The following is a 26706-nucleotide window of genomic DNA, read 5'->3' as shown; positions in this document are numbered from 1 at the left end:
ACTATCAACAACTGAATCTAAAAAATAAAAACAAAATCCAACTAAGAAAACCAGTTTAGGAACAGCATCATAGGTATGGGGATCATCTGGAGGGTTATCAGCTGGGAGAGGGGAGGGGGAGAAATGGTGCAGTGACTAAGAAGCATAATCGGTAGGTACAAAATAGACGGGGAAGTTAAGAATAATATAGAAAAGGGTGAAGCCAAGGAACTTATATGCACGACCCATGGACCTGAACTAAGGGGGGTGGGATTGCTGGAGGGAAGCAGGGTACTAAGCAGAGGGGATCAAAGGGCAAAAAGGGAATACGGTAACAACATAATCAATAAAATATACTTTCAAAAAGATTGTATATTATTATGCAAAACTTTAGTTCTTACAATAAAGAATATGTTATTGAGTAATCAATTACCTGATTAAAATAATACACACAATTATTTCTATTTTTATTTTATTTTATTTTTTACCAGGAAGTTTTATTTTATTTTATTATTTTAATTTTTGGTTTTTCAATTACAGCTGACCCATTTTTACCCCATTGCTCCCTCCCATCCAGCCCACCCCTTCTCCCACAATCATATCTCTCGCCATTGTCCATGTCCATTTGTCATTATACACGTTCCTTGACTAAACCTTTCCCTTACTTATCCGCCTTCTCTCCCTCCCCCCTTCCCCCTATTGACTACTATTCTGCTTCTTGCCCTATTTAGTTCGTTTGTTTATGTTGTTCTTTAGTTTCCTGTATTAGGTGATATTATATGGTACTTTTCTTTCTTTGCCTGGCTTATTTCACTAAGCATTATTCTGTAGTTCCATCCATGTTGTCGCAAATGGCAGGAGTTCCTTCTTTCTTTCTGCTACATAGTATTCCATTGTGTAAATGTATCACAGTTTTTTGATCCACTCATCTACAGGTGGGCACTTACGCTGTTTCTAGCACTTAGCTATTGTAAACAGTGTTGCTGTGAACATAGGGGTGCATAAGTATTTTGAATTAGGGTTTTAGGATTTTTCGGGTATAATCCTAGCAGTGGAATCGCTGGTTCTAAAGGCAGTTCCATTTTTAGTTTTTTGAGGAAATTCCATACTGTTTTCCATAGTGGCTGCACCAGTCTGCATTCCCACTAATAGTGCAGTAGGGTTCCCGTTTCTCCACATTCTCGCCAGCACTTGTTTGTTGATCTGTTGATGATGGCCATTTTGACTGGTGTAAAGTGGTATCTCATTGTGGTTTTTATTTGCATCTCTCTGATGGCTAGTGATGTGGAGCATTTTTTCATGTGTCTATGGACCTTCTGTATGTTCTCTTCAGAGAGGTGTTTGTTCAGTTCCTTTGCCCATTTTTTAATTGGGTTGTCTGTTTTCTTGATGTTGAGTCGTATAAGCTCTTTATATATCTTGGAGATCAGTCCCCTGTCTGAGATATCATTGGTAAATCTGTTTTCCCATATGGTTGGTTCCCTTTTCATCTTGCTGATGTTTTCTTTTGCTCAGCAGAAACTCTTTAGTTTGATGTAGTCCCGTTTGTTTATTTTTTCCTTTATTTCTCTTGCCTTAGGAGATGTATCCGTGAAAATATTGTTATGTGGGATATCTAAAATTTTCCTGCCTGTGTTTTCATCTAGGACTTTTATGGTGTCACGGCTTACATTTAAGTCTTTGATCCATCTTGAGTTTATTCTCGTGTGTGGTATAAGTTGGTGGTCTAGTTTCATTTCTTTTTGCACGTCCCTGTCCAGTTCTCCCAGCACCATTTGTTAAAGAGGCTCTTCTCACTCCATTTTATGTTCCTTTCTTTTTTATCAAATATTAGTTGACTGTATAGTCCTGGATTTATTTCTGGAGTCTCTATTCTGTTCCATTGATCTATATGTCTGTTATTATGCTAGTACCAGACTTTTTTGATCACAGTGGCTTTGTAGTATTGTTTGATGTCTGGTATTGTGATTCCTCCTGTTGTGTTCTTCTGTCTAAAGATTAGTTTTGCTATTTGGGGTCCTTTTTGATTCCATATGAACTTTTGGAGTATTTGTTCTAGGTCAGTGAAATATGTCATTGGTATTTTAATAGGGATTGCATTGAATCTGTAAATTGCTTTGGGTAGTATGGCCATTTTGATTATGTTGATTCTTCCCATCCAAGAACATGGTATTTGCTTCCATTTATTTTTATCTTTCTTAATTTCATTCTTCAATGTTACATAATTTTCAGAGTAGAGGTCTTTTATCTCTTTGGTTAAGTTTACTACTAGGTACTTTATTTTTCTTGTTCCTATAGTAAATGGCATTTTCTTTTTTGTTTCTGTCTCTAATATTTTATTGTTGGTGTACAGAAATGCCTTAGATATCTGTATATTTATTTTGTACCCTGCTATTTTGCCAAATTCACTTATTATATCGAGTAGTCTTTTAGTGGAGTTTATAGGGTTTTCTAGGTATCCTATCCTGTCATCTGCATATAATGATAGTTTTACTTCTTTCCAAATTTGGATGCCTTTTATTTTTTTCTCTTGTCTGATTGCTGTGGCTAGGACTTCCAACACTATGTTGAATAGGAGTGGAGAGAGTGCGCAGCCTTGTCTTGTTCCTGATTTCAGGGGGAATTGCTTTCAGTTTTTGTCCATTGAGTATGATGTTGGCTTCAGGTTTCTCATATATCACCTTAATTATGTTAAGGTATGCTCCCTCTATTCCCATTTTGCTGAGTGTTTTCATCATAAATGGGTGTTGTACTTTATCAAATGCCTTTTCTGCATCTATTGATATGATCATGTGATTTTTGTCTTTCATTTTGTTTAGGTGATGTATTATATTTATTGATTTGCGAATATTAAACCATCCTTGCATCCCTGGGATGAATCCCACTTGACCGTGGTGTATGGTCTTTTTGATGTGTTGCTGGATCCAGTTTGCCAATATTTTATTGAGGATTTTAGCATCTATGTTCATCAGTGATATTGGCCTGTATTTTTCTTTCTTTGTTGTGTCTTGACCTGGTTTTGGGATTAGGTTAATACTGGCTTCATAGAAAGAGTTTGGGATTTTTCCCTCTTCTTGGATTTGTTGGAATAGTTTGAGGAGGGTAGGAGATAGTTCTTCCCTAAATGTTTTGTAAAATTCGCCTGTGAAGCCATCCGGTCCAGAGCTTTTGTGTCCCGGGAGATTTTTGATAACTGTTTCAATTTCCTTCTTTGTTATTGGTCTGTTGAGACTTTGTACTTCTTCTTGATTCAGTTTTGGAATGTTATGTTTCTAGAAATTTGTCTATTTCTTCTAGGTTGTCAAATTTCCTGCCACACAGTGGTTTGTAGTAATTTCTTACAATTGTTTGTATTTCTGAGGTATCAGTCATGATTTCTCCTCTTTCATTTCTGATTTTGTTTATTTGGGTCTTCTCTCTTTTTTTCTTGATGAGAATGGCAAAAGGCTTGTTGATTTTATTTTTTCAAAGAACCATCTCCTAGATTCATTGACTGTTTGATCTCTATGTCTTTTAATTCTGCTCTGATCTTGATGATTTCCTTCCTTCTTCTTGCCCTAGGTTTTATTTCTTCTTGTTGTTCTAGTTCTTGTAGCTTAAGGTTAGATATTTTATTTTAGATTCTTCTACCTTTTTCAGATATGCCTGTATTGCTATGCACTTCCCTCTCAGGACTGCTTTTGCTGTGTCCCATAGGTTTTGGGCTGTTGTGTGTTTATTATCATTAGTTTCCAGAAACTTCTTGATTTCCTCTTTGATGTCATTGTTAACCCATTCATTATTTAATAGCATGTTATTCATTTTCCATTAGTTTCAGTGTCTTTGATTTTTTTCTCTGAGGTTGATTTCTAGTTTCAAGGCATTGTTGTGTGAAAAAATACTTGATATGATTTCAATTTTCTTGAATTTGTTGAGGCTTGTTTTGTGTCCTATCATGTGGTCTATCTTTGAAAATGTCCGATGTGCATTTCAAAAGAATGTATATTTTGCTTCTTTGGGGTGAAAATTCTATATATATGTCAGTTAAGTCCATGTGGTTTAGTGTGTTTTTCAATGCCTGTATATCCTTGGTGTTTCTTTGCTTCGAAGATCTGTCTATTGTTGACAATGGAGTGTTGAAGTCCCCTACTATGAGTGTGTTGCTGTTAATATCCTTCTTGTGGTCTTCTAGAATTTTCTTTATGTATTTGGGTGCTCCTATGTTGGGTGCATATGTTTATCAGTGTTATATCTTCTTGATGGATTGTTCCTTTAAGTATTATGAAATGTCCTTCTTTGTCTCTTTTTATTGCCCTTGCTTTGAAATCTGTTTTGTCTGATATGAGTACCGCTTCCCCAGCTTTTTTTTTAGGTCCGTTTGCTTGGAATATTTTTTTATATCCCTTTACTTTCGGTGTATGTAAATCTTTTGTTTTGAGGTGTGTTTCTTGTAGACAGCAAATATGTGGGTCCTGTTTTTTTATCTATTCCTGTACCCTATGTCTTTTAATCGGAGCATTTAATCCATTTACATTTAAGGTTATTATTGACCTGTATTTATTCGTTTCCCTTTGTACCTCTGTTCCTCTCCTCTTTCTTTCTTCTTTTTCTTAAAACATTCCCGTTAGCATCTCTTGCAATGCTGGTTTGGTGGAGATGTATTCTTTTAGTCTTCCTTTGTCTGGGAAACTCCTTATTTCACCTTCCATTTTGAATGAGAGCCTTGCTGGGTAGAGTATTCTTGGTTGTAGGCCTTTGTTTTTCATTGCTTGAAATATTTTTGACCATTCCCTTCTGGCTTGTAGTGTTTCTGTTGAGAAATCAGTCAATAGCCTTATCGGAGCTCCGTTTTATGTTATTTGCTGTTTTTCTCTTGCTGCTTTTAGGATTCTCTCTTTTTCTTGGAATGTTGCCATTTTAATTATGATGTGCTTTGGAGTGGGTTTTTTGGGGTTCCTCTTCATTTGGACTCTCTGTGCTTCTTGAACTTGCATAAATTTTTCTCTTATCAGGTTGGGAAAATTTTCTGTCATTACTTCTCCTATGAGCTTTTCTATTCCTCGTTCCTCTTCTTCTCCCTCTTTTATTCCAATGATCCAGATATTATTTTTTCTCATGCTATCCTGTAATTCCCTTACATCTTGTTCATATTTTTTCAATCTTTTTTCATTTTATTTTATTGCCTGGGAATTTTTTGTACATTGTCCCCTAACTCAGTGATCTGATCCTCTGCTTCATTTAGCCTGCTTTTGACTGATTCTACTGTGTTTTTCAGTTCAGAGGTTGTATTCTTCATTTCTTCCTAGTTCTTGTTAACAGTTTCTATGTCCTTTTTTATGCTGCTGTGGTTCTCTGTAAGTTTCCTGTAATTTTCTTGGAGCTGTTGGTAAATTCCTTGGAGGTTGTTGTAGTTGTTTTTGAGGTTGTCGAGTATATTGAGCTTCTTCACCACCATTGTTTTGAATTCCATGTCTAACATTTGGGCTACGCCTATTCCATCTACCTCTCTTTCTGGGGATTCCTCTTTTCTTTGCATTGAGAGGTTGTTTCGGCATCTTACCATGTTGAATTCTTCTTGTTTGTTTTTCTTTTTTGGATTTTTCTGCTTTTGACTTCCCACCTTTGTGGTATGAGATTCTTTATAGGAGATCTGGGGTTTCGGTGGTGCAGTCTCTTTGTTCTCCTGAGGTGATGTTCTTGGGTTACCCTTTATGTTGTTTGTTTATGCTGTCTGGTTATATTTCAGGTGCTCTTTGGTAGGATCTTCCCTCTGGCTATTTGATTGAGAGTCACTCTGTCCACTTTGTCTTGAGTTCTTTTGTGATGATGCTGTTATAAACATAAACACACAGCTCAGGCAGGAAACCTACACCCTAAAAAATATCTCCTACTATCCCACTATCGTCAGCTAATGAGCCAGTATTAATATAAATGTAGAGAGATTAGGGCTTTTATAATATAGGAAGAGTAGATAAGAATTGTTTTTAAAGAGGAAAAATATAATTTTTGAGAGAGGGGATGATAGATTAATAATAGTAGCAAGTAGTGTCAAGACTATGCAAGAGAGTAGGTAATATTTACATTGTATGTTAATAATAATAAAAGAAGAAGGGGGAAGAATGCAGAATATAGTAAGAAAGTGGAATTGTATAGTATTAGATTTATATAGTAGTTATATTCTATTTATTTAGTGTGAAAGGGAGGCTAAACTAGACAAACAAATAAACAAAAATTAAAGAGGAAGGATGAGAAGGACAGATGGTATGAAAGCAATTAAAGGGATAGTTTTTAAAAATTAAAAAAAATAAAAGTAAAAGTTAAAATTAAAAATAAATTAAAAAAATTAAAATACAATAAAACACAAATAAAAAAACTAAAATAGAAATACAAATTTAAAAAAATACAAAAGGAAAGTTTTTACTCAGTTCAGCCTTTGTCTATCGTATTCTTTTTCTGGATCCACAGCGGGTCTAATGAGGTGGACCAGAGGTTCCTGATCTTTGCAGCAGCAGTGTGTGCCCGCGGTGGCAGGTGCATTCGTTTGGCACCTGTTGGAGCTGGCAGAGGTGCTTGTGCACACGCGCACATGCATGCACATGCATGCACAAGGGTGACTACACGCTTGCCTCAGGCCTGCCGCCCTGCGCCCTGGGAGTTGGTCTCTCACCCCTTGGCGCCGGGCCCCAGACACTTGTGCACCATGGAAGTGAGCGTATGTGAGTCGTCGCCGCCCGCTGTTCCCGCACTGCAGCCACCCGCCTTCCCGCACCCGCCTGGGTGTGCACGAGCAGAGCCCGTGCAAGTGGTCTGTGATCCGGCCTACACCCATTGGGGCTGGCCAGAGGTGTCTGCGCACGGTCTTCTACGTGCCCAGTGGGCCCTCCCTGTGCCTGTTGGGACACTGATCTTATGTCTGTTGGGGTGTTTCTGAGGGGCATCTGGACGCGCAGCCCCGCGCACCTGGGACAGTGAATGAGGGCACTTCCCTGTGTGCATCCGCGTGACCCAAGGGGAGGGTTGGGGAGTGGGTGAGCGAACTTCTGCGCCTGTAGTCCTCAAGAATGTCCTATCACCCCCAACCTGTCCTCCCCTCTCCGCAGCACACAAGAGAAAAATATAAAGGAAAATCACATTCTCACGTTTACAGCAGTACGCTGTTTCTTGTCTTTCAGCGCCAGATGCCACCTGGCCCACTCCTGGCTCTGCCAATAGGCAGAGATCCGCTCTCCTCTGGATTCCTCTCTGGGGAAGCCTGTGGTCACCAAAAAGCCTTTGTGTTCTTTCAGCCACAGCTCGGGGAGCCAACCCAGTCAGAAATCCTGTCTCATCCCTTTTTACTCCGCTATCCTCACCAAACAGGTTGTTCCCAGATGGTTTTCTCTAATCCAGCAGTGCCAAGGCTCGACTCCTGCCAGTGTCCAGCTGCTCACTCTTATTTTTAAATTTTATTTTATTCTTGTTTATTACAGTTGTCCCAATTTTTCTACCTTTGCCCTCCTCTGTCCTGCCCCATTCCCCACTCACACAGTACATCTCCACTCCATTGTTTATGCCCATGGGTCATTCATACATGTTCTTTGACTACTCCTTTCTCTTCTTTCCACCCCTATCCCCTTCACCCCCTTTCTCTAGCAGCTGCCAATCTGTTTCCATGTCCCTGGCTCTGTTTTGCTCATTAGATTCTTATAAGTGATATCGTATGGTATTTGTCTTTCACTGACTGGCTTATTTCACATAGCATAATAGTCTCCATTTCCATCCATGCTATCACAAAGGGTAGGAATTCATTCTTCCTGTTGCATAGTATTCCGTTGTGTAGATGAGCCACAGTTTTTTAATCCATTCATCTGCTGATGGGCACTTAGGCTGTTTCCAACATTTGACTATTGTAAATAGCAATACTATAAATATCAGGTGCATAAAAATATAGAATCTTTGCTTTCTAATCAGATACAAGAAAATTTCCAAAGTTTCAAGTCACTAAAGGCTTTGGAAAATTATGTTTAGGTATATATAATTATTACTGAAAAATTTTACAGCCTGGGAGGGGAGTGACATCGTCTCCCTCTTTAAACCATCAATTTAAATCCTTTTTGAGTAGAATCCTTATGGTGTAACAACATAAAGCTTGCAAATAAGAAATCTTATTTTACCCTGGCTGCTGTGGCTCAGTGGACTGAGCGTCGGCCTGTGAACCAAGTGTCGCTGGTTCAATTTCCAGTCAGGGCACGTGACTAGGTTGCATGCCAGTCCCCAGTTGGGGGTGGGTGAGAGGCAATGGCACATTGATGTTCTCTCCCTCTCTTTCTCGTTTCCTCTCTCTCTAAAAACAGATAAATAAAATAGAAATAAAGTAACCTTGTTAAAAAATTAATAAAAAAAAGAAATCTTATTTTATTTACCAGACCTTTGGCAAAGTAATAGTAATTAGTCATTTACTTACAGGTGTCAAACAAAAGACAAAGTTCAAACTAGAACTAGCCATAGAATCTTATCTTACACCACCTTTCATTTCAGATATACAAGAGAACAAAGGATAGCTCTCAAATAGAAAGTGACTTCTTCCAAGGGAAGAGCAGAGAAACAACCAACAGACAATTAAAGAACAAAAAAAAGCTGGCAATGCACACAATCCATATACCAAAGCCAGAAGAGCCCTTCAACCAAATCCCACACTGGGGAACTGGGATTTTTTTCAGTGAGCCTTGCCTACCACTGAGAGTGGTGGGCCACAGGTTCCTGGTTGTGCACACCAATAACTTACCAAGTTTGGAAGTTTTGAGTCCATTGAGCCCATGCCGAAAAACTGGTTTACCAGATTTGTTACAGAAAAGCCAAGATGTGATCTGTAGACCACCGGATGGCCAAAGGCCATAAACCAGATCGGCTTTCTGAGTGCAAATTCAATCTCTTAATAAAAAGTGAGGTGATGGATGTTCCTGAGAGTCAGAGAAGAGTCCCCAAGTGAAATCACTTGGCAGCTGCTAGGAAGTCTCCAAATCTACACTGTGGGGCCCCCCAGTCCAGGCAGTCAACGGGACTCCCCATCAAATACTCAGACTTACCAGAGAGTTCCAAAAGTCTGTCCTACCAGAGTCACCAGAATTGAAACCAGAGTGCAACAGAGTCTGGGGCTCGTGTTGCCTGTCACTGCTCAGACAAAAAGCAGAGACAGGGATTGGATTACAATTGTGCTTTCATTAATATCAGAGGCAAGCAGTCTGAGAAGTTGGTGGGTTAAAACCCTAACATCCACCTTACCTTGAGCTTTCAGAAGCAAGTTTATAAAGGAGAAACATAGGAATTTAGGAGGGGGAAATTCCTATGGGGAGCACAGACATGCTGTTTCTCTTGGGAGCGGGAGCTGAAAGGGAAGTCCAGCAGCTTCTTCCCAAGCTGGCTCCTTTGTTCTGCTTTTCTCTCTCCTTTGGCATTAGAATTCCTGTTCCTCTCTTCCTGGGAGCCCTGTGGTTAATGGCCAGGGTGGTTATGTATTCTCTGGTTAGGGAGGAGAGATATAAACCATTTACTCTCATGTGTCCTTGGTTAGGGGATATAAGGTCTTGTGATTCATTAGCTTGCTGTAAATTGCTTAAAGTGTCTGGCCTTGTGTAATTTTCTTGTCTCAGTTTCTCCATTCCACTTGCCCAGGAATTTTCTTAGCTTTTTACTGTGCTGTCTCAGAACTGCCAGGGAGTCCAGCAATTTGTGTCTTCCAAAGCCTCAATCCCTGCTGGATTTTACAGCCAGATGTTATGGCAACTTCTCTTCCTGGCATTGGGACACTGGGCTGGGGGGCCTGGTGTGTGGCTGGGATCTTTCACTCCTGAGATATACATCCTGATTTGTGGGACCAGCCATTCCATGTCCCTGCCTCTCCTACTGATACAGAGATCTGACCAGATCAATTGGGAGGAGACCGGCCATAGTGTTATTGAGCAAAAAGGGGGTTCTTTCACGTGGTGCCTTGGTGTAAAACCCAACAATTAGTATTGAGGAAAACAAGTCTTCACAGTATTCCAACCTGGGGAGGGCTGTGAGCATTCCTGCTCAGAGTCCTGTTCTCCCACAGGACCCAGCACTTCCCTTGTTCCCCAAAGGCTATAAATCAAAAACATGCTCAGAAGTTCCCCATTCTTTATCTGTCAGCTCTCTCCTTCAGGACCTGGGGTACAATGTCATCAGCCTCCGTATAATGGTCCAGGAAAGCATGTGCCATGTTGCACTGGATAATGGTGAAGTCCAAGTTTTAACAGAGTCCTTTCTGACTGTCCCAAGTTCCAAGAGTCCAAAAGTCCAAGCTTTGGAGTCTGCTGAAGTCAGGCACGATTAAAGTAGCAGCAGGCTGGCTTTCTTACTAGCCCAGGCCACATGGTCTACCTTTCCTTCTTTCAGATTGCATGGTCCCGCACCCTTTCAAAACAGCATGTTCTTTCTTTTCCCTTTCAAAACCCAAAGGACAGTATTTTAAATGGGAGAAGGAACTCCACGTGCAGACTAGGATTGGGCTGGCCTGGCAGAGGGTGGCAGGGTATTTCTTCTTTGGGTGTTCTAGAGGGGACAGGTCTGAGGCAGGAGCCTGCCATTCTTCCAAAATTGCGTACTATACAGTGTGGAATTTTGCCTAGAGGCTGGTGGTGGGCAGCAGACCTCACTTGCTGTTTGGTAATACTACCAGTCTCAATGTAGTTTCTTCTTTAATTCTGTAGCTGTAGGACTTCCATCCAACTTGATTTCTGGCAGTCGTGAATGATGGTTGTTCTATAGTTGTAGTTTTGATGTGGTTGTGCAAAGAGGTAAGCCATGTTCACCTATGCCACCATCTTGACCAGAAGTCTCTGTATGCCTTTAATTCTAATTTAATTTATAGAGTGAGTCTCAAGTACAGTTTGAGGGTACTGTATAGCTCATACATTCTCTATGTATTTGGGCCAGCAGTCTTTAAACAGTTATAGTAGGCACCTTTCATTTTATTTTGGTGTTAATCTTTTGACATTTAGTTCATTAGACAAAAAGCATGTTTTAAAATGAGGACTTTAATTGAAGCTCCAAATGCAACCATAGAATCAGACCAAAGCAGTGGTGCCAGAAAATAGTAGCTTTCAAGTAGCACACTGCCATTCCCTATCTCTTCCATTCTCATTTCCCTCCCTCTCTGCCTCTCTGTGTTTTCTGAATTTTTGAGGTAGCATATTCAGTTAGACTTCTTTCTAAAGTCATATGTTAGTATACTTGTTATCTATAGAGTATCTCAGGAAGGATACTTGATCCATTATAAGATTGCTTTTGGAGAGAACCAGGCAGCAGCTGGAGAGGAGAGGGGAAGAGGCTTACTTTTCACTGTACTGTTTGTACTTTTGAAATCCAAACTGGATTTTTATTATTTATTAACAAATTAAAGCTATATATGTAAGATCAGTGTTTGTGATTATTGTGAATCCTTAAAGTAACTTCAAAAGTTATGCTGTTGCATGTGATGAACTTCAGTATATAAGGAAAGAAATGAGTGAGCAGATGAAGGTAGCCAAATTTGGGTATAGGTAATATTTGGGCAGAGCTGCTTGCCCTTCTATTTGCTAAAGTTCATTTAACATAACATTCATGGACTATATAGGTATAGCATAAAGGAGATTTATTTGTCTAGAAATGTTTCCTTGGGAAGTTTTGGATAAGGCTGGGACCTTCCTCTGACCTAACTTCTTGGATAAAGCTGGGGTAATGAGAATGACTAGTATAGTGATCATCCTGTTCACTAAATGGATAGAGGGAGTCCAGAGTGATGGTTTCAGTACCAGAGTGGTGTTTCTGTCCCATGGAAGCAGTTTCTAGGTAATCACTGTGTTTGAGGTTAGCTGGCAGGTACAGGTTCTGATTAGCTCTTTGTAATTCCTTGACTTCAGTGTTCTAGATCCTTGCTCCATCAGCTGAGTTTTGGCAAGTGTAGGAGCATAGGTATTATTGGAAAGCATGAGCTCCCCCTTGTTCACATGGGTGGTGCATGTGTTTTGAAGGGGCCAAGAGGATGCCTGGAGGTTTCAAAGGCCCTCTGAGGAGTCAGTTCACTGCACTGCTCTATGTTTGGGGATGGGCTTTGGAAATGTACTTTCAGGGAACTAGACAACCTAATCTCAATTGGCTAGTGCCTTTGAGGTCATGTACTAACTTGGCTGTCCAATAGGGGAGCCACTAGCCCCATGTTGCTATTTAAATTGAAAAAAAAATCAAAATGAAAAATTCAGTTCCTCAATTATACTAGTGACTCAATAGCCACGTGGGGCTAGTGATTACTGTACTTGATTGATCATATATAGACTATTTCCAGCATGGCTATTAGAAAGCATTGAATGAGAATGTTCAGGCATGGCAACATTGTATGCAGCTGTGTGACCCAAGGAGAATGTCTCCCTGGTTTTTTCCAGACCTACCTAACCCTACCTGTCCTGTGAGATGTTCTTCAGTTCCAGTTCCTCCATGAAACTGATCCTGACCACTCAAGCTTACAGCAATGACTACCTTCTTTGAACCCCTAGAGTACTCAAAATACATGCTGACACACTGTCTTATTAGTGTCACACTTCTGCTTCTAAGTTGGTCTTATTTTCCCAGCAAGGCTGCAGGGCCCTCAGGAGCAGAGCTTAAATCCCATACTGCCTGGTAGATGGATCTACACTGAGACACAGCCCCTCTTCTCATACCAAAATGCCTATCAAAAGATTCACCAAACCCTCCTTTTTTTTTTCCAGCAGCCTTTTTGTAAATACTACCTTTGCTTTTATTTATACGATCAGCATGTAGGACACAATGTCATCCTTCAAAAACCGTTTATTTGCTGAGGAAGTTCAGTAGGCTTATTGATGTCTGGTGTAGCAGCCTCAGCTTCTGCCCTGGTGAGGGAGGGAGGGTGAGGAAGATTTGGGAACACTGTCTTTAGATCTTGAAAATACTTTGGATAAAGCTGAAGTTGCCTTCCTCATTTTTTCAGACCCTGAAGTACTGGGCTTATCAGTGTCTGTGAACAAATCAAATGAGACATGTGATCATTTATTGGGCTTTCTAACTGAGGCTATTAGACTAGGATATTAATACTTTAGAATTCAGAAAAAAAGCGTTTATATAACTTTTGGGTTTTAAAGTGCTTTCAAAAGAGTCTTTATTTGCTTTCTATGATATTTCATCTAAGGTCATATGGGTAGGAAGTAGCCAAGTTGGCACAAGGCCCAAGAAATTCTGATGTGCAGGTCAGCTCTGCACTCCCTGCACCCTGATGCTCCTTCTGCTAGCTCAGCAGTACCTATATCCCTCATGCTAGCACATCACTATATAAAAACTTTCGACTCTCAACATAGTACAAGTCCATTTCAGAATGTCCAGGGAAAATCAGGAGTACATTTAAAAGCTTTAATTTCTCATTCACTTTGAGTAAGTTTTTCAAAGTGAACTCAAGTAATCTTTTTATTGTGTGAGCTATAAAGGACTTGTGTGGCCAATGCATCTCCATTTGGACCCATTTTTCTGCACCACTTGTCTTGTGGAAAGAGCTCTTAAAGCATATCATAGTTGACGTTAATAAAATGATTATTGTATCTGCAAGGACAGACATGAGTATTTATCCATGTTGCTGATGCACTGTAACAGGATGTTATGAAAAGGCAAAGGGCAATAAAGCACATACTTTATTTCCAATAAAAGACAAAGTTCTCCTATTCTTCCTTCAGTTACCTAGTTTTAATCTTCCCCAGCAATATAACCTTTGGAACCTCAAGAATCTATGATTGAAAAAAAGGTAGCACATAGGAAACTTACTCCCAAATAAAGAGAGTAATGTTTATGTTTTCAGATTAATATGTCATACTGGAATGTGCTGGTAGCTTAAAAAATAAGACAACCTAAAAATTAATAAATAAAAAAACAAAGTCTGCAGAGGCAAAGACAAAGGCTGAAATAGAGAGGTCTAGAGTTTGAAAAAGACAGAGTCTTAATTACAGGATTGAGGCATATATTGCAAGGCCATGTTCTGAAAAATTTCACTGGAGGGGAAAAACGAAGCCTTTATTTATTTATTATCTTCACCCAAGGACAATTTTTCATTGTTTTCAGCGTGTGAGTGCACATGCATGCAAGACAGAGAGGGAGAGAGAGCTGGGTGAAAGAGAGAGAGAGAGAAAGAGAGAGACAGATGTGAGAGAGACATTATTGGTTGCCTCCCGCATGTGCCTAGACCATGGATCATACATGTCTAGACCAGGGATCAACCCTGCAATATTTCAGTGTATGGGACAACACTCCTACTAAGTCACACTGGCCAGGATGGACTCTGAATTCTTAATAAGCATCTTGGGTGATCCTGATGCAAGTAGTCCCTGAATGACACTTTGAGATACTGCCCCCAACTTGCAGTAACTGGTAGATGCTGCACAGAGATCAAGATTGGCACTGGCTAGAATAATAGCACATGAAGCTCATCCCTAGGTGCACAATGAACACTCTGGCTAACAGTTCATACACCTTTCAAAGCAAAACTGTTGCAAAGGCAGACATAGACTTCTGGCCAAGATGGAGGGATAGACAGACACGCTGTGTCTCCCTCCACAACTAAGAAGGAATACAACTACCTCAAAACTAGGAACAACCAGAAGTTCCAGAAAATCAGACTGCATGGAAGTCCAGAAAACAAAGATATAAAGAAGAAATACTCATCCAGACAGATAGGAGGAGCGGAGCTGGGGTGGAGAGGACGCAGTATGGTGGCAGCAGCAGCTGTGGCAGCAATGGCGGTAGCGGTAGGCCGGCAGAAAGCGCAGTCATGCATTTTAAAAAGTTGGGAGGGACACCTGGGGATGTTCCCAGCTCCTCACTGGATCTCGCGACCCACAGTCCCAGGACCGGGGAAAATCAAGCCTCATTGCTTCTGACTGTGCAGACCAGTGGGGGTTGGGGTGGAGGCAGAAACTGCTGGTTTCAGCAGAGTCTGCTTGTTTAAAGGGCCCCCACGGTCCTAGAACGTCCGCAGATCCACCCACTCTGGGAACAACGGCTTGGGCAGCAGCTAAAGCGGTGCCAGTCCAGTGCGGAAGAGGGACAGGTGCCGGGAAAAGGGGTGAGTGCTGGGCAGGTGACATTGTTCCCTCTCAGACCCCTCCCCCACATACAGCGCCACAACGTGGTAAAACAGGTCGCCCTGTATTGATGAATTCCTAAGGCTCAGCCCCTTACAACATAACAGGAGTGACAGCTGTACCTGCGGAGGCAGACAAACACGGGAGCCTGTCACAATGGGGAGACAGAGAAGTATGGCCCAAAAGGGGAAACAGATCAAGGTTCAAGTAGGAGAACTAAGCGATGAGGAGATAGCCAACCTAACAGATGAGCAGACAACCTAACAGACACAGAATTCAAAACACTGGTGATAAAGATGCTCACAGGCTTGACAGATATGCATGAGTACGGCAAACGCATAAGAGAAATGAAGTCTATGCTAAGTGAAACGAAGGAAAATCCACACAAAACCAATCGTGAAGGGAAGGAAATCAGGGTTCAAATCAATGATTTGGAACATAAGGAAGAAAAAAAACAGTCAACTAGTGTAGAATGAGGAAGCAAGAATTGAAAAAAATGAGGAAAGCTTCCCAAATTTTGTGAAGGAGATGGACATACAGGTCCGGGAAGCACAGAGGGTCCAGGCGAGCTGGACCCAGAGGGGACCACACGAGGACAGATCATGATTGAGATGCCAAAGGTGAAAGATAAAGACAGAGTTCTATTGAGCATCGGCGTGAGAGCCAAGTGTCGCTGGTTTAATTCCCAGTCAGGGCACATGATTAGGTTGCACGCCAGATCCCCAGTTGGGGGCGCAAGTGAGAGGCAACCACACAGTGATGTTTCTCTCCTTCTTTTTCTCCTTTCCCCTCTCTCTAAAAAATAAATAAACAAACAAATAGACAAATTATTTAAAAAAACAGAGTCCTGGGGGCAGCAAGAGAAAGGCGGAGAGTTGCCTACAGGGAGGTGCCCATAGGACTATCAGCTGATTTCTCAGAGGACACTTTGCAGGCAGGAAGGGACTGGCAAGCAGTACTCAATGTGATGAAAGGCAACCTGCAACCAGAATTACGCTATCCTGAAAAGCTATCATTTGGAATAGAAGGGCAGATGAAGTGCTTCCCAGACAAGGTAAAGCTAAAGGAGTTCATCATCACCAAGCCATTAAATGAAATGTCAAAGGGACTTACTTAAGAAAAAGGAGATCAAATCTAAGAACACGGAAATGACAACAAACTCACAACTATCAACAAGTGAATCTAAAAAATAAAAACAAAATCCAACTAAGCAAACCAGTATAGGAACAGAATCATAGGTATGGGGATCATTTGGAGGGTTATCAGCTGGGAGAGGGATGGGGAGAAGTGGGGAAATGGTGCAGGGACTAAGAAGCGTAATCGGTAGGTACAAGATAGACAGGGGTAAGTTAAGAATAATATAGGAAAGGGTGAAGCCAAAAACTTATATGCATGACCCATGGACATGAACTAACGTGGGTGGGATTGCTGTAGGGAAGTGGGGTACTAGGCAGAGGGGAGCAAAGGGGAAATAATTGGAACTACTGTAATAACATAATTAATAAAATATACTTAAAAAAACTGTTGCAAAGAGAAATCAAGCTGTGGGTGTGGCATTCATGGTGTACTGGAAGTAGGAGTTAGATATTTCAAAATAAAGCCAGCTTGGTGCGACCAACTCTCTTTCGAGATACCCTAATGCTGCTTTGATCAGTTTGTGGGCAGTGTAGCAGGGTTCACCTAGTTGGAGAGACATGCCTGGGGTGTTTATGACCAAAGTGCATGGGCCATGATGTATACCAAGTGCTACAGATGAACATTTCACACCCTGAACTGATTTAGACTCCCAGTAAAGTCATATTTGTACAAAATACACTATAAACTGTTATGGCCATATGTTGGTCCATAATTCCCCTTCGTCTTGTGGGTTTTCATAAATGTGCATCATTGTAATTTCTAACAAATTCTCCTCTGTGGGCCTTTTTTTACTATTTTGAGCATCTTGTACAAGGTTAGCCAGTTGTGCATTTCTTCTTCCAAAAGGCTTTATTTGCAAAAATATGTTATTTGAATTTATAACTGCTGCTCAATGAATTCTTTTAATGTGCAGAATGAGGTGTTTGGGAGTAGGTTTCCCTGTCAAACTAAAGGTGCAGAAGAAAGTGCTTTTATGATAATATTTGATTGGACACAGTAGGAAACTTAGATGGGAACTTTTACTTGCCACTGAACTCTGCAGGCTGTCTTTGGTCACCACCAAATTCTGAGATCCAGTGACAACTAGATATAGCCCCTGGTTGGCAGAAGGAAAGAATGTGGGATGAAAGTCACAAGACGTTTGAGGCCTGGCTGTGCCACTTGCTGGATGTGCAGCCTTAGGCAGGTCATTTACCTCCATTTTCTCTCCCATAAAGTAGAATTTTAAGACTAGTAGAGGGAACACAGTATGGTACACTAATTTGCTTCAGTGACATGGTTTCCTTGTCAATACAATGAAGATGATGCTTCACAGGGTGAATGTGAGAAAGGCACTTAGCAGAATGCCTGCCTAGTACATAGCTGATACCTAATGAATGTTGCTTTCAGTAGCTGACACACCTTTGCCGTGAGGTTCAAGTCAGAGAACTGCATAATAACCTGCAAATCACAGTCTATATACATAGTATTAGTTCAACCCTATAGTGGTGGTAGGTGGGGGTGCTGCAAGGCAAGATCCATTCATTGCAAACTTCTATATTCAAAATGATACAATTGAAAGTTTTATCACAAAATGGTAAATATGTTGTACCTGAAATGCCGTCACTTGAAAAGCATAGGCTGGCCATAGCACTTTCTCATTGATAGAGGGTGACAAACTGCCAAGGCAAAAGTGAAATAGTAGTTTAAGCTCTGCTGTTCACTGGAGAGTGAACATTAGAAATACCTAGAAGCTCTCAAGGATACAACCATAGTGGCATACTAGGCATGCCTTCTTGTAATTCTTGCCAATTATGACACCCAGGATTGACCCTAGACCTGGACATGGGCTAAGTTCCAGGGCTTAGGTTACCTGGTCAAAAAACATCATGCCTCCTGGAACTTGGAATAAAGAAAATGGTTTAGATCCTTCTCTGAGAGAAGGAAATAATATGGGAGGTTTTAAGGGGAGGAGAAGGGAAATGAGACGTCTATTTTACTACCTCAATCTTTTAAATAGTTTTAAACCATTATGAGGTCTAGAGCAAACATGTGGCATTTGTGAGGTAACAGGAGTGTGGAGATGGTAGGGTAGGGATAGTGGCTCAGATGCTGGCTTTACTCCGTGGGCCTTTAGCATCTCCTGGGATGCAGAAGTAGCATGATCCCAAAAGGGCACAAAATAGGCTGGAGGAGGTGGCTGGGCTGCCAGGTAGGTATTTTGTGGTGGTGGCAGTTAAAAAGGAAGTGGCAAATCAATGAAGTAAGGCCTAAAGACATGCAAGATGAGAGGAGTGTATTTTGTATTGGTGCTGCTGAGAGCAGAGTATTATAAGTTTGACTCTTAATTCTAAGAGTATTTGAGACAGCTTATGGATTAAGACATCGCAAAGTAGGATACTTAAAGGGTTAAACTTGGACAGGGACAATCTAAAGAAATGGTTCTCAACACTGGCTGCACAACAGAGTCATTTGGAGAAATATTGAAAATAGACATGCTTGGGCCACACCCCAGTTTAACAAGAATCCCTGAGGGTGGGGCAAGTATTGGTCTGTTTTCTAAGTTTCCCTGGTGCCTCTAATGTACATCCAGGTTGTGAATTGCTGATCTAAAAGAAGCAAGAGGGGCAGATGCTACCAAGTGGCCTGACATGAGTAAGTTAAGTCAGTGGTTCTTAACAATGGTCATACATTAAAATCACCTGGGCAGTTTTTAGAGCTCCCATACCCCAGGCTGCAGCCCTGACCGCAGCCCAAACCAACTGTATCAGAATCTGTGGGGTGAGACCTCATCATTAGTTGTTTTTTTTCCCTTTTAATATGTGGAATCTATCGAACAAAATGAACCAGCAAGCAAAATAGTGACAGACTCATCAATAGAGAGCAGGTTGGCAGCTGTCCGGGGTGCGGGTGGGAGCTGGGTGAGGTGGGTGGGGTGTGGCAAAAAAGAAAATTTAAAAAGAGAAAAAACTCATGGACATGGTCATCAATTGTTTTTAAAGTTCTCCAGATGATTCCAGTCTGCAGCCAGGATTGAGAACATCTGCTCTGTTTAGTAGTTCCCAAATATGGCTGTACATCAGGTTCAAGGGGAGAGGAGCTCGAAGCTCCTGGTGTAGACTCTAAATTAGGCCCTGACAGCCAAGGCTGGTCTTTTGACAAATGTTTGTTGGGCATATGCTGTATTTCAGTCCTGTGTTAGGTGCTAGGCATATGGTTATGAAAAAAACAGACAAAACCTTGGATGTCATGAAGCTTATATTCAAGTAAATATATAGTTGACCAGAGGATGAAGGCAGGAATATCTGTCTGCTTTGTTTGCTACTGAATCTCCAGTGCCTGGCACATAGTAGGTACTCAATAAATAATTGTTGAATGAATGAATGATTGACTAAATGGTGACTTAAGTGCTCTGAAGAAAAATAAAGCAGATAAGGGAGATCGTGTGTATGTGTTTCTACTTTACATGGGGTGGTCAGGGAGGGCCTCAATGAGAAGGTGACTTTTGAGCAAATACTGGAAGGAAATGGGAGAACAAGATGGCTATCTGGGGAGAGATGGTACTCTTGGGAGAGAAAAACCGAGTGCAAATTGCATCTGAAGTGGGAGTGTGCTTGTTATGTTAGGGGAGCCATAAGGAGGCCAGTGTGGTTGGAGTGAGTGACAGAGTTAGTGGACAGAAGCATAACAGAATGACAGAGGGGTAACAGGGGATGGAAGAGGGTGGGTAGCTTATATAGGGCCCATAGACTATGGTAAGGTCTTTGGAACTAAAGGAAACATAATGGCTTCTTTTTCTATATCTGACACTGAAGAGAGCATTATGTATTCATATATACAGGGTGAGGCAAAATTAGGTTAATAGTTGTTCATGTGGAAATTAATACAATAATTAATAAATAATAATACAAGAAAAAACTGTTTCACACACTTGCAACCTGAATAGAGACCCATGTTTCCCTGGAGGTCAAAGCACACCACACAGACTCTATTTTAAGGCAGTCCCTTATTTCTGTCAGGGCTTCACTGGCTAACAAGGAGAGGCAAGTGAAAAATACTTACCTGATCATTGCTTGCATTCTCCAGTTCAAAACTATCTGTGATCAAAACACAATATCAGAGAACAGTTATTTCTGAGACATGTATAACTTTTGGCACAAAAATCTCAATCATTTCATTAAATACAGAAATTAGACACAAAGACAAACATAAATCCCTAGAATTCTGGATGCAGGTCTTGGCTTTTTACTCAGAAATAGGGAAGATGGGGTTATGACATGGTGGAAGCAACACGGGCCAGAGAGTCAACAAAGGCAGGCTCTGAAACTAGCTACATATCTTCACACAACCACTCAGACTTATGGGCCTCTCTGTTCATCTGTAAAATGAAAAATTAGGCTGTGTGTGATTTCAAAGGACCCCTACAGCTCTCTGGTTGTAGGTAGTTAAAAAACTGAATGAGGTTGCCAACTAAAGGAATGCTAGAAAGGAAGATGCTGGTCTTAGAAAATAGTTATTTCTTGTGGAAATCAGGATGATGCTGAGGCATTATCCTGAATTCCAGGAGACATCAGTGATTGAAATTTGACTTAGGGAAGTAGAAATGATACAGAGATAGAAATAATACAGTTAGGGGGGCAGCAAGTAGTAAAAAGAGCACTAGATTTTTGGGGAGTCAGAAAAACAACATTTGAGTCTTAGCTGCACCACTTAGAGCTCAGTGAACACTGGGAAGTTACTTCTAACTTCTCTGACTCTGTTTCCTCATATGTACCCTGTGGATGCAACTACTTTCTCACAAGGGACCAAATAAAAGTATGTGTTTGTATTTCATATGCATTTTATATGTGTGCAATCACAAAGGATCAAGATGAGAGGACTCTATGGATTATCCTTTGGGTCAATGTTTCTAGAAAAAAATATAGTAAAACCTCAATTACCTTGAATATGAGAGAGATTCCATTAGTTGAATTATCTGATGAAATCGGGTAACCAGATCGTACTCTAAATTTTACTGTTGGTTGCTAGTTGTTCTAAAGTGTCTGAATGTACTCTCTTACCTTAAGAAGACTTGTATACTGCACACATTTGAACTGATTTTTTAAATGATTGGGGCCATTTGGGTTTATCAGGGTCATCATTCCAAATATCAGTTTTCAAGTGTCTGCGCTAAATACATAGCAACCCTTCTGGATATTTCTAGGAAGTTATTTCGATGAAGACGGCACAGAAAACTTCCAGGTATTGGAGTTCCAGATAATCAGAATCGAGTTGAGATTTTATTTGCTATTGTGTACTCTAAGAATTTGTATCACCAGCTTTGATCTCCCCCACTGAATTCTAAATTTAACTATCCAACTGCTAATGTGATCTCGCCATTTGAAAGTCGGATGGCCTCTCAGTCTCACACAGCCCAAATAGGATTCTTGTTCCCTCTATCCTCCCCACCTTTGTTCTTCTCCCTGTCTGTCTCACCAATTGGTACCACAAGCCACTTGGTTTCTCAGGGAAAAATTATAGAAATCATCCTTGATATTCCTATTTTCCTCACTCCTAACATCTAGTCCATTAGCAGGTCCTGTTGACTTTACCTTCCAAATATATTCTGAATCTGTTTACTTCTACCACCTCCACTGCTACCCTCCTAGTCCAAGCCACAATTTCTTGGCTGGATAACTGTAATAACCTCCTAACTGGTCTCCATGCTTTAACTCTCCCATTCTTAGCTCATTCTCCAAACAGTAGCCAGAGGGATTTTTAAACTGAACTAACAAGCAAAACAGAGAGACTCATATATAGAGAGCAAGCTGAAAGCTATAGGGGGATTAGGGAGTGGAGGGATCAAGCAAAAAAGAAAAAATTCATGGACGTGGACAACAGCATGGATATTGTGGTGGTGGGAGGGAATGGTGTAGGTGAAAGAGGGTATAAGGAGAATAAATGGTAATGGAAAAATATAATAAAACTAGACTACTAAAATAAATAATATAAAACTTAGAAAATAAAATATAAATTCATACATTAGATTATGTCACTTATCTGTTTAACCAGAAAAGTAACCCACACTACTGTCCATGGCCTATAACAGGCCCTAACATGATCTGGCCCCTAGCTATCTCTCTAACCGCCTCTCATACGACTTTACTTCTCCCTGGGCTCCAGGTACTAGCCTTTTTTCTTTTCCTCTAATGTGCCATGCTCATCCCATCCTTGGGTCTTTGCATTTTCTGTACCCAGTGCCTGGGACACACTGCATATCTTCTTGAGGCTGCTTTCACATTGTAACTAAGGTCTGGTGTTTCTGGACCAAACCAATCTAGCCAGCCACTTCGTATCACATTGGCTCTTCTTTCTTTTTCTTTTTGTTCAGATTCATTCATGAATTACACAAATAATTACTGAGTACTTACTATGTGCCTCTTTTCCAGGCAAGTGGGCATACAGCAAATAGACAAAAATCCTGGGCCTCATGTAACTAACATGCTAGGGAGAGGGAGACAGCCAAGAAGCAAATAAAATTATACTATTTATCAAATGGTATAAGTGCTAGGGAAAAAATGAAAGCAGGGATGGAGGATAGGGAGTGCTGGGGTGGCAGTGAGGTTGCAATTTTAAAGAAAATGCTCAGGGAAGACTTGATTTAGAAGATGATATTTGAGCAAAGATTTGAAGAAGGTTAGGAGTGAGTCATGCACATATCTAGGAGAAGAAAGTCTTAGGTAGCCCAGCAAGTGCAAAGACCCTGAGAAAGGAGAATGACTGCCATGTATGAGGGTCAATGTGGCTAGAGTGGAGTGATTAAGAGGGATCATAAGTAGTCAGAGAGGCCATGGTGAGAAGGACTGTTATCCAGACCTAGGGACTTATAAGCCATTGTAAGGACTCTTGTACTTATTCCTATGTAGAACTACTGTGTTTATGTCTCCCCTCCTAAGTTAGAATGAGGGTAAAGACGCTGTCTCTCTGAGACTTCTGGCCAAGATGGAGGCATAGGTAGAAATGCTTTGCCTCTCTTCACAACCATAAGAAGGAATACAACTACCTCAAAACCAGAACTACCAGAAAATCAAACTGCATGGAAGTCCAACAAACAAAGATATAAAGAAGAAATACTCATGCAGATAGGTAGGAGGAGTGGAGCCTGGATGGAGAGGATGCAATATGGTGGTGGTGGCAGCAAGGCAGTGGCTGTGGTCGGCCATTGGAGAGCAGTAATACATTATAGAAGTCATGAGGGACACCTCAGGAGCGATCCCGGCCCTAGACCAGACCATGCAGCTCATGATTCCAGTGTCAGTGCTGGGGAAAATAAAGCTTCATTATTTCTGACTGTGAAAACCAGTGGGGGTAGGGGTGGCAGAAGATGCTGCTGGTCTCTCAGCAGAGTTCATTTGTTTAGAGGGCCCTCACAGTGCTAGAACATCTGCAAACCCACCCACTCTGGGAATTACAACCACGGCAACTGCAAGAGGGGTGCCAGTTCCATATGGAAAGCAGGAAAAGTGCCTGGAAAGGGGGTGAGTGCTGAGAAAGTGGCATTGTTTCCTTTCTGACCCCTCCCCCATATACAGCACCACAAGGTGGTGAAATGGGTCATTACGAATTGATGAATACCTAAGGCTCCACCCCTTACAACATAACAGGTGCAACAGCTCTACCTAAGACACAGAGGCAAACACAGGAGTCTGTCAAGATGAGGAGACAGAGAAGTAGGGCCCCAAAGATGAAGCAGATCAAGGTTCAAGTGGTAGAACTAAGCCACGAGGAGATAGCCAACCTAACAGGTGAAGAGTTCAAAATACTGGTGATAATGATGCTCCTGACAGACATGACTGAGTATAGCAAACACATAAGGGAAGAAGTGAAGGCTAGGCTAAGTGAAAAGAAGGAAAACCCACATAAAACTAATGACGAAGGGAAGGAAGCCTGGGTTCAAATCAATGATTTGGAACATAAGGAAGAAATAAATAGTCAACCAATACAGAATGAAGAAACAAGAATTGAAAATAATGAGAAGAGGCTTAGGAACCTCTGGGACAACTTTAGATGTGCCAACACCCGAATAATAGGGGTGGCAGAAGGAGAAGAGAAAGGGTGAGAAACTGAAAACTTACTTGAAAAAATAATGAAGACCTCATTGTGAACGCGGAACCACCTCGGCCCAGCAATAATAGACGCCAATCGTGGGGGACGCTCTCGGGCCACCCGCGCGTACAGGGATGCGCGAAGGGACACCTCAGCGCGAACACAGAAACACCTCGGCCCGGCAACAATAGGCACCAACCGCGGGGCAAACTCTCGGGCCGCCCCGCCCGTGCAGGGGCTAGCACGCAAGGACACCTCAACTGGCTCCAGCGGGCAGCAAGGGAGCGCGCCATGCTGGCAACTGCGGGCGCGCACCATTGTGGCAACCGCGGGCGCGCACCATTGCGGCAACCGTGGGCGCACACCAGTGCTGCAAGAAACAAGAACCTCTGAACCGCCACACTAGACCAGCTGCGGACGCAGAAAAAGAGGGCAACACACCAAGGCTAAAACGGAGTAAAAACATAACTTTTTTTTCCCAATTTTTTTTCTCTTTCTTCTTTCTTTCTTTCCTCTTTATTCTTTCTTTTCTTTCTTTCTTTATTCTTTTCTTTCTTCTATTTTCTTGGGGTTTTTTTGGGGGGGGGTTGGTATTTTTTTTTCAAATTTTTTTTCTCTCTTTCGTCTTTCTTCTTTATTCTTTCTTTTCTTTCTTTTTTTATTATTTTCTTTCTTTTCTTTTCTTGGGTTTTTTTGTGTTTTTTTTCCATTTTTTTCTCTCTCTTTCTTTCTTCTATATTATTTCTTTTCTTTCTTTCTTCTTTTCTTTCTTCTCTTTTCTTGGTTTTTTTTCGGGTTTTTTTTTTCTCCCCTTCCAAAAAGAATAACAAACCTTATCTCTAACGTGTTGAATATAACTTCTCCTTCTCATCCTTTCTCTTTAATCGTTGTTTATTCGTTTGTGTGTGTAGTTTAGCCCCCCTATCACTCTAAATAATAGAATATAATTACTATATAAACCCAATACAATACAATCCCACTTTCTTACTATATTATGCATTTTTCCATCCTTTTCTTCTATTTTTATTAACATGCAATGTAAATATTACCTACTGGCTTGCAGAGTCTCAACTATTATTAATATATCACCCCCTCTATCAAAACTTATATTTTTCTTCCCCAAAACGACTCTTATCTATTCTTCTTATAGTATAAAAGCTCTAATTTATTTACATTTATATTAATACGGGCTCGTTGGCTGATGATAGCGGGATAGAGGGTGGGGGATACTTTTTGAGGGTGTGAGTCTCCTGCCTGGGCTGTGTGTTTATGTTTTTAACAGCATATCCACAAAAGAACTCAAGACAAAGGAGATAGAGTGACTCTTAACCAACTAGCCAGAAGGAAGATCCTACCAAAGAACATCTGAAATATAAACAAACAGCATAAACAAACGACATAAAGGGTAACTCAAGAACATCAGGCTTAGGATATCAAAGAGACTGCACCACTGAAACCCCAAGATCTCCGATAAAGAATCTCATACCACAAAGGAGGGAAGTCAAAGCAGACTAACCCCACCAAAAAAAACCCAAATAAATAAATAAATAAAAACAAACAAAAAGAATCCAAAATGGTAAGACGCAAAAATAACCCCTCAATGAAGAGAAAAGAGGAATCCTCAGAAAGAGAGATAGATGAAATAGACATAGCCCAAATGTCAGACATGGAATTCAAGACAATGGTGGTAAAGAAGCTCAATATACTTGACATCCTTAAAATCAACTATGACAGCCTCCAAGGAAGTTACCAGAAGCTCCAAGAAAATTACAGGGAACTTGCAGAGAACTACACCAGCATAAAAAAAGACATAGAAACTGTTAACAAGAACCAGGAAGAACTTAAGAATGCAATCTCTGAACTGAAAAACAGAGTAGAATCAGTCAAAAGCAGATTAAATGAAGCAGAGGATCGGATTAGTGAGTTAGAAGATAATGTACAGAAAAACTCCCAGACAATACAGCAAGATGAAAAAAGATTGAAAAAATATGAACAAGATGTAAGAGAATTACAGGATAGCATGATAAGAAATAATATCAGGATCGTCGGAATTAGAGAGGGAGAAGAAAACGACCATGGAATTGAAAAACTGATAGGAGAAATTGTGACAGAAAATTTTCCGAACCTGATGAGAAAAAAAGTTATACAAGTTCAGGAAGCACAGAGAGTTCCAATGAAGAGGAACACCAAAAAACCCACTCCAAGGCACATCATAATTAAAATGGCAACATTCCAAGAAAAAGAGAGAATCCTAAAAGCAGCAAGAGAAAAACAGCAAATAACATACAAGGGAGCTCTGATAAGGCTATCAACTGATTTCTCAACAGAAACATTACAAGCCAGAAGGGAATGGTCAAAAATATTTCAAGCAATGAAAAACAAAGGCCTACAACCAAGACTACTCTACCCAGCAAGGCTCTCATTCAAAATA

At 40.8% G+C, this 26706-nt stretch overlaps 1 long non-coding RNA gene across 1 annotated transcript in view; it reads right to left on the bottom strand.

Moving 5' to 3' along the window:
• Positions 1-12769: 12769 nt before the first annotated feature.
• LOC149990736 (uncharacterized) overlaps positions 12770-26706 on the bottom strand; it is a 41052-nt gene continuing 27115 nt past the window's right edge. The window contains exons 4-5 of the long non-coding RNA XR_016508625.1: positions 20253-20287; positions 12770-12967 (exon numbers count right to left, since the gene is read on the bottom strand). This is a non-coding gene — a long non-coding RNA (uncharacterized LOC149990736). The remainder of the gene's footprint in view (positions 12968-20252; positions 20288-26706) is intronic.

The sequence above is a fragment of the Furipterus horrens genome, unplaced genomic scaffold, assembly GCF_987537825.1.
Source record: "Furipterus horrens unplaced genomic scaffold, mFurHor1.1.pri manual_scaffold_17, whole genome shotgun sequence".
NCBI lineage: Eukaryota > Metazoa > Chordata > Mammalia > Chiroptera > Furipteridae > Furipterus > Furipterus horrens.
This window is presented reverse-complemented; position numbering and strand designations above follow the sequence as displayed.